Source organism: Lathyrus oleraceus, chromosome 4, assembly GCF_024323335.1.
Source record: "Lathyrus oleraceus cultivar Zhongwan6 chromosome 4, CAAS_Psat_ZW6_1.0, whole genome shotgun sequence".
Taxonomy (NCBI): Eukaryota; Viridiplantae; Streptophyta; class Magnoliopsida; order Fabales; family Fabaceae; genus Lathyrus; species Lathyrus oleraceus.
In genome coordinates, this window is record NC_066582.1 from 107,438,121 (window position 1) to 107,447,059 (window position 8,939).

The following is an 8,939-nucleotide window of genomic DNA, read 5'->3' on the forward strand; positions in this document are numbered from 1 at the left end:
CAGAGTGTGGCTTGAGTAGTCTGTTGGAATGTCTCCTCCTTCGTGGAGCTTCAGTCTTTGTCCATTTAGAATGAATGGACTACATGTTTCGTTCTTGATTTCTACGGCTTCGGTTCTCAGAATCTTGGATACCTTGAAAGGGCCAGTCCATCTTGAGCGCAGCTTCCCAGGGAAAAGTCGTAACCTAGAGTTGAACAATTGAACAGGGTCGCCTATATTGAAGTCCTTCTTTATTATTCTTTTGTCGTGCCAAGCTTTTGTTCTCTCTTTGTATATCTTGGCATTCTCGTAGGCAGATTGCCTGAGTTCTTCTAGTTTGTGAATGTCAAGGATACGCTTCTCACCAGCGGTCAGGTAGTCTAAATTCAAAGTTTTAATGGCCCAATAGGCCTTATGCTCTAATTTGAAAGGTAATTGACAGGATTTTCCATAGACTAGTTGGTAGGGGGTTGTTCCTATAGGGGTTTTGAAAGCGGTTCTATAGGCCCATAATGCTTCTTGAAGCTTCTGTGACCAGTCTCTCCTAGATATTGAAACAGTTTTTTCTAGGATTTGTTTTATCTCCCTATTGGACACTTCTACTTGGCCACTAGTCTGTGGATGGTATGATGTTGCTATTCTATGCCTAACTCCATATTTTCTTAAAAGTTTATCAAATATTCTCGATATGAAGTGTGATCCTCCATCGCTTATGACTAAACGTGGTGTTCCAAATCTAGGGAATATATAGTTCTTAAAAAGCTTGATCACCACCCTAGTATTGTTTGTGGGTGCCGATATGGCTTCAATCCACTTAGATACGTAGTCCATAGCTACTAAGATATACCTGTTTCCTAAGGATGGTGGGAAAGGACCCATGAAATCTATACCCCATACGTCGAAGAGTTCTACTTCCTGAATGTTTCTTTGAGGCATTTCGTCACGCCTTGAAATGTTTCTAGTGCATTGGCATCTATCACATTTGACAATGCAAGCATGGACATCGCGCCACATGGTAGGCCAAAATAGGTCAGCTTGAAGAATCTTGGCGTATGTCTTAGAGGTACTCGCATGTCCAACATAGGGTGCAAAATGGCAATGCTTAATTATACTTCTTACCTTCTCTTCTGGAACGTAACGATGAAAAATGCCATCTTTACCCCTTTTGAAAAGGAGCGGTTCGTCCCAATAAAAGTTTCTCACATCGTTGAAGAACTTCTTCTTGCGGTGGTAGTCAAGATCAGGGGGTACGATATCAGCAGCTAAGTAATTAACAAAGTTTGCATACCATGGTACGTTACTTACTGCTAAGGATTTTTGGAAGTGCTCAAGAGGGCCTAGGCTATCATCTTCAATGGTTTCTAGTCTAGCTATCAGTCTATCATAGGCAAAATCATCATTTATGGGTACTAAGTTTGGTTTTGGTGTTCTAGCCTAGAAAGGTGATCAGCTACTACATTTTCAGTGCCTTTTTTATCTCTTATATCTAAATCAAACTCTTGTAGTAACAAAATCCATCGGAGTAACCTGGGCTTGGCATCTTTTTTACTTAATAGGTAACGAATGGCAGCATGATCAGTGTAAACTATAATTTTTGCTCCTACTAGATAAGATCTAAATTGTCTATAGCGAAAACTACAACGAGTAATTCCTTTTCAGTTGTTGCGTAGTTGAGTTGGGCAGCGTCTAGGGTTCTACTGGCATAATAAATTGCATGTAATTTTTTATCTTTCCTTTGTCCTAGAACGGCTCCAACGGCATAATCACTAGCGTCGCACATTATCTCAAAAGGTTCTAACCAATCAGGTGGTTTCATAATAGGTGCTGATATTAACACTTGTTTTAAAAGATTAAATGCGTCATTACATTTTTCATTGAAAATGAATTCAACATCTTTCATTAAAAGTTCAGTTAAAGGTTTAGTTATTTTGGAGAAGTCCTTGATAAAACGCTGGTAGAATCCAGCATGTCCAAGAAAACATCGGACTTCTCTGATAGTTTTAGGGGGTTTCAGATTCTCTATAACTTCTATCTTAGCTCTATCTACCTCTATACCTTTTTCGGAAACTATATGTCCTAAAACAATTCCTTCGGTCACCATGAAATGACACTTTTCCCAATTTAGCATGAGGTTGACCTCCACACATCTCTCCAGGATTTTCTCAAGGTTAGCAAGATAATTTTTGAAATCGAATCCGCAAACCGAGAAATCATCCATAAATACTTCCATGATACCATCTAAGTGATCTGCAAAGATTGATATCATGCAGCGTTGGAAAGTAGCTGGGGCGTTACAGAGGCCGAATGGCATTCGTCTGTAGGCAAGATTTCCATAAGGGCATTTAAAGGTAGTTTTTTCTTGATCTTCGGGGTGGATAGGTATTTGGAAGAATCCAGAGTATCCATCTAGATAACAGAAATAAGAGTGTCTGGCTAGATGCTCCAACATCTGGTTTATAAATGGTAAAGGGAAATGATCCTTCCTGGTTGCTTTATTTAACTTTCTATAATCTGTACACATCCGCCATCCTCCTTCTAACCGTTTTGCTACATGTTCGCCTTTATCGTTTTGCACGAGTGTGATGCCTCCCTTTTTAGGTTCTACATGCACAGGGCTCACCCACTTACTATCCGAGATCTGGTAGATTATACCTGCCTCAAGTAACTTAAGAACTTCTTTTTAACAACATCACTCATTATAAGGTTTATTCTTCTCTGATGTTCTCTGGAGGGTTTTGAATCTTCTTCGAGCAAAATTCGATGCATGCATACGGATGGGCTTATTCCTTTCAGGTCAGAGATATTATATCCTAAGGCTGAGGGATATCTTCGTAAAACGTCTAAAAGTTGGTCTGTTTCCTCTTGGCTCAAGGTAGCACTGACTATAACTGGACGGTTCATCTCTTCATCGAGGAACTCATATCTCAGATTCTTAGGCAGTTCCTTAAGTTCCAAGGTTGGTTTCTTAGGGCATGGCATAGGATCTGGGGTAAGGGATAAACATTCTTAAAGGTTATCATCAATGTAGGGTTTTCTAAAGTCATCATCTTCTAAGATGAGAGTTGATGGAAACTTAATTGTTTTTATGATTTCTTCTTGTTCTAATTACCTAACGCACTCATCAATGATATCTAAGGCATAACATGTGTCTCCCATCACAGGTGCCATAAGAAATTTCGAAAGTATAAATTTTATTTTCTCGTCACCTACCTCAAAGGTCAACTTTCCTCTCTTGACATCTATTATGGCTCCTGCAGTTGATAAGAACGGTCTACCTAGAAGGATTGGTATATCATTATCCTCTTTGATGTCCATGACAATAAAATCAGTAGGGATAAATAACTGACCTACCCTAACAGGGACATCTTCTAAAATGCCTATCGGATACTTAACAGATCTATCGGCTAACTGAAGTGACATCTTGGTAGGCTGTAATTCTCCTAAGTTTAACCTCTCACAAACTGCTAAAGGCATTAAGCTCACACTAGCTCCTAAGTCTAGAAAAGCTTTTTCGATGACATGACTTCCCAAAATACAAGGAATGGAGAAATTTCCAGGATCTTTATCCTTTTTGGCTAACTTATTCTCGGAAATGGAATTACATTCCAGGGGTTTCGGATCGTCTAGTCTACGTTTGTTGGTAAGGATGTCTTTGAGAAACTTGGCATATGAAGGTATTTGGGTGATGGCTTTTGTGAAAGGGATTTCTACGTGAAGTTTTTCTATAACCTTAATAAATTTTTGATATTGGTTATTGATCTGGGTTTGTTTGAGTCTTTGCGGATATGGTATAGGTGGTTTATATGGCGGGGGTGGTACATAAGTTTTATCTTTAGGTTCTTCTCCTTTTTCTTGACCTTCCTGGTTTTCAGATTCCTCTGGTTCCTTTACTTCGTCCATGGGTTCGGTACATTCCTTAGAAGTTTTGGGTTCACTCAATCTTGGGTTTGGTGGCTCATCATAAGCGTTCCCACTTCGTAGGGTAATGGCATTGGCTTTCCCTCTCGGATTCTGTTGAGGTTGTCCAGGGAACTATCCTCCAGGTGTGGTTTGGGGGGATTGGTTTAAAGCTACCTGAGAGATCTGGGTTTCAAGCATCTTGGTATGAGTAACTATTTGGTCAACCTTGGTTCCTAACTGAGTAATCAGTTCATTAACGTGAATGTTTTGGTTCATGAACTCTTTGTTTTATTGGGTTTGAGCAGTGATAAAATTTTCCATAATTTTCTCAAGGCTCGGCTTTGGTGGTACAGGTTGCATAGGTTGATTTGATCTTGGGGCTTGGTAACCTGTTTGTCTCGGAGGTGCATTATTTTGGATAGGGTTATTGTTCTTATAGGAGAAATTCGGATGATTTCTCCATCCAGGGTTATAGGTATTCGAATCTGGGTTCCCTTGGGTGTAGTTCACTTGCTCAGAGTGGGTTTCGTTTAATAGATTGCATTCTGCAGATTGGTGTCCTTTGGTTCCACATATCTCACAATCCGACGAAACTGCGGCTACAGTATTCGGGTTTATGCACATATGCTAGACCTTAAGGGCTAATGCGTCCATTTTAGCTTGCATCATGTCTATAGAGCTTAGTTCATGCACTCCTCCTTGGGCTTCCTTCTTCTCAACTGTCGCTCGTTCGACTCCCCATGATTGATGGTTTTGAGCTATATCTTCAATGAGGGAACTAGCTTCAGGATAAGGTTTGTTCATCAGAGCACCGCCTGCGGCAACGTCGATGGTCATCTTAGTGTTATAATGAAGTCCATTATAGAAGGTTTGAATGATTAACCAATTTTCTAAACCATGATGTGGGCATGCTCTTAACAACTCCTTATATCTCTCCCAAGCTTCGAACAACGATTCTCCTTGGTTTTGAAATAGTTAAAAACAACTAAGTTTAAAAAGACGTTGGACGACTTTCGATCTTACCCAACGGAAATTAAGTTCAGGAAAACTTAGGTTGAAAGTCAAAATAGCCCTTAAGTGTTTCTACGAACAATGGTACGGATTATCGGTTCAATTACGATCCTTAAATTCTAACCTTTATAGATTTAGTTAGACATGGTAAAGTAAAGGTGCATTTTAATTTAAATAAAAGTAGTGCGAGTGCGGAAAGTAAATAAAAGTAGTGCGAGTGCGGGATTTAAATAAAAGTAGTGCTAGTGCGAGAAATAAATAAAAGTAGTGCGAGTGCGGAAAGTAAATAAAAGTAGTGCGAGTGCGAGAAATAAATAAAGTAAAGCGAGTGCAGGAAATAAATAAAGTAAAGCGAGTGCGGGAAATAAATAAAGTAAAGCGAGTGCGGGAAATAAATAAAGTAAAATGCGAGTGCGGGAAAATAAATAAAGTAAAGCGAGTGCGGGAAATAAATAAAGTAAAGTGCGAGTGCGGGAAAATAAAATAGATAAAGGCAAAGCAATAAAAACCTGCTCCAATCGGAGGGTTGAATAAAATACGAAACGGAAATGAAAATGGCGGCAGGATTAACTTCTTTCCAAAGTGCTCGAAACTCGATTACAGACTCGATCACAGACTTGATTACACAATTGTGGTAACACCTCGATGTGAAGCGATTACCACTTTAAAATACTGAATATATGCCTAAGTGAAACTAAGTTTGCTCTAAGTTTGCATTTGCTCTAAGTTTGGATGATTAAACAAATGAATTCGAGTCTCTATTTATAGGCAAGTAAAATAATGGAAATGACAAGGATGCCCTTCAGTTTGAATTTGGGAGGGAAAACTTTCCTTCTTGTAGCGCCCGCCACAAGTCCATGGCGCCCGCCATAAGGAAAAATTGTGGCGCCTTAGTGGAAGTAGTGGGGAACATGGCAGTTGAGGGAAGTTGAGCTAGGACACGTCATGGCTGGGCCCATGGCGCCAACCACAGTGGGAGCCACAAGTGCAAAATGCTGAATTTTAGTCTTTTTAGCTCATTTTCACTCCTTTTCTCGATCGGGGCTCCGATTAAAGTAAAAACCTGAAAACAAAGAGAAACATAGTAATAACACAACAAAATAACAATAATACAACTAGAATGCATACGAAATCGGAGTTGAAAATACGGTGAATTTCAGTGTCATCAGTAACTTGGTGAAGAAGGCATGTAAATAAACACATGAACCTTTGACTTTTCTTGAGAAGTAAACAATAAAACTTTGATGTACTCTTGATCAAAATGAGATTGAAACGTGCTTTAGAGCCTTTGAGACCATGCATTTAAATATATCCCCCTTGAGAATCAATGGTTGGCCATACTGTCATACCCTAAATTTTACCCTGGGTTTTTTCTCTTGCATCGGCATAGCATGAACCGATCCATTTTTATCGTGCATTTCATTAGTTAAAAAACATTTATCAGAGTTTATATAAAAAGTTAGGAGTTCTGGCATTTTATCTGATCTTGATAATATTCATTCAGTCATATGTTGATTGAGAAGTCGAAAGACTTGATTTCTCAATCTCAGTGCATAATTTATTTTATTGCACCTTGCTTCAGAGGTTTAGAGGGTGATAATCAAGAGTGTTTTCATTGTCTGAATATGTATAGGGTTTTGTTTGTGTTTGAGAATGGGAAGCAAATGGTTCAAGGGTGACTCATTTGCATCCATTGTCTGTTTATATTTATTTAATCATTGAATCAGTACATTCACCAGACATTTGCATTTTATTACTTGTCACAACATGTATTTTACTTTGTATAAAACTTAAAATGTCACACAATAATTTTTTGGATCCACAGACAGATCGTTCGCACCGTTTCTCAACTGTACGTCGAATTAGCGGATGAAAAATTTCAAAACTGAGCTTTAAGACATCAGTTTTATTAATCTCTGTTCCGAGTAGTTTAACCAGGCATGCTCATTTTATTTTATTTTTCGACTACTTTTTTCGGTCACATTTTAACCAGCCTGAACCTTTTTACCGATCATTTTTTTTGTTTCAAAATTTGACCAAAACCTGTATGCTTCCGAGAAGTTTATTTAGTGCTGATCATTTCAATGCATTCAGTTTATTTTTTCAGGCATCTTTGCGCCATATTTTTATTCTTTTCTTATCCGATTATTTTTATTTTTTTAACCAAAATAATTGTTGAAATTAAATAGAATTTTCTACATTTTTATTTTTGATTATATTTTTGTGTTTTTGATTTTAGTTTTAAATAGTAATATTTTAGTTTTTAGTTTTTTTTTTAAAATTGAGAAAAGAATCAAAGAAAAATATCTCCCTCTTCTCTAATGAAGAAGACACACGTGAGCTCCCAAACAGCTGGCTGAAAGTGAAAAAAAAATCGCAATCCCTCCAATACATAAACGACACGTGGCTCCATTTGTGAGGTTGATTTTGGAACCACGTCTCCCATATTTCACACCACAGGACCTCTTTATCTCATATAACTTTCCTCTCTCTCTCTCTGGTGTTTTTAGAGGGAAGAATAATAACAACACTTTCTGACTTTGAGAAAAAAGAATATGGAGAAAGCACAAAAAGGGAGGTGACTTTTTTTTCTCTTCAACCTCAACGACAACTACCACTCACCATATTTTCACTCATCACTTCCGCCTCCTTTGAACACACACCCTCACGATTTCCTCTCAACCCAAAACAACCTCACAATGCTAGGCGTAAACTACTCACCATGGACAGTAACATCGCCTTACTCAACGCACTTGAAACATTGAAGTCGCATTTCGGTAAGATCCAAGTAAGTGGTGATGTGGAGTTTGATTATCGATTCATTATGACGGACTTAATTTATTTGATGTGTTTGTTTCTAATCATTAAGTTACATGTATTGATTCGGATTCGAGTTTACGTCGTGTTTTTAAAAAATATATATATGTGTATAGCCATCATTTTGAATGTTGTTGAGATCTGAAAATACTTTCATAATTTTCTGCATGATATCATTTAGAGCTTTCGTGTCATTTTGAGTGCACGGCATTTGGTTACGACTTGTACTTCGAATAAGTTCGTTCATCCTCTATATGTCGCGCGTAGTTTAAAATCGTGTTGTGTGTGTACATGTTGTTTTAATTGCGATTTGAAATACGTATTAATATTGTTGCGTTTCTTTTCTATTGTGATACACATTCGGCATTACGTTTCGTATGTGATCGTGTGCCATGCTTTTATTCCATTTCAGTTTGATTACATGCGGTGTGTTTTTATTTATTTATGTTTTGTAGAATTTTCATTTTATTATATCATGATAAGCATCACCGCCGTTATCATTTTTGACGCGTCTATGTAATGAAGTAGTAGCTTTCATTTTTATTACTGTAACTTTTTCTTTCGAAAATGAAATAAAAAAGATGAAGATATTATGTGTTTATTTTCTTTTAATAGAAAAAGGAAGTGTTTTGCAATATGAGGATGAGTTTTTCATAAACCATGGAGAGTGAATGAGTCAATTTAGGCTACTGCATTTTTTTTCCTTTTCTTTAAAACTATAGGAATGTATTGTGTTATAGAATTTGGAAAATTCAAACCAACATTAACTCATCATTTGTCATTCTTATCTTAGTATGTTGCATTGCATTATATTGATTATTAAATCATGATGGCTCTTTAGGTTCACGTTAGTTATCATTTGATGCATGGGCTCTAAGTTTATCCTGTATTGATTGGTCTGATACTTTTGTTTTTTTATTCATGAACCTAAGCTATTGTTTCTTTAGTCTTACTTAAATAATGAGTTCCGGGTCTTTAAACACGAACGAAAGATATTTTAATTGTGAGTTAATTTTGTGATATCCTAAGACAGTTAGATTATGACATTGGGTGATCTTTTATTTCCAATATAACTTGCTAAACGAGTTTGAAGTTTTGTTAGAAATTTGGTTTAAAATGACAGTGAATTTTATGCTTGCACCAAAACACACTTTTATGTTGTATAGTTTACGGTTCTAGATGTTATGCACACCTCCGTGGATGATTTGTTTGAAGATGAGGCTAATATGTTT

General features: G+C 37.2%; 1 pseudogene; it reads left to right on the plus strand.

The window, feature by feature from the left end:
* The first annotated feature begins 4,771 nt into the window (after nt 1-4,771).
* On the plus strand, nt 4,772-4,872 carry LOC127077369 (uncharacterized; annotated as a pseudogene).
* Nucleotides 4,873-8,939: the final 4,067 nt, after the last annotated feature.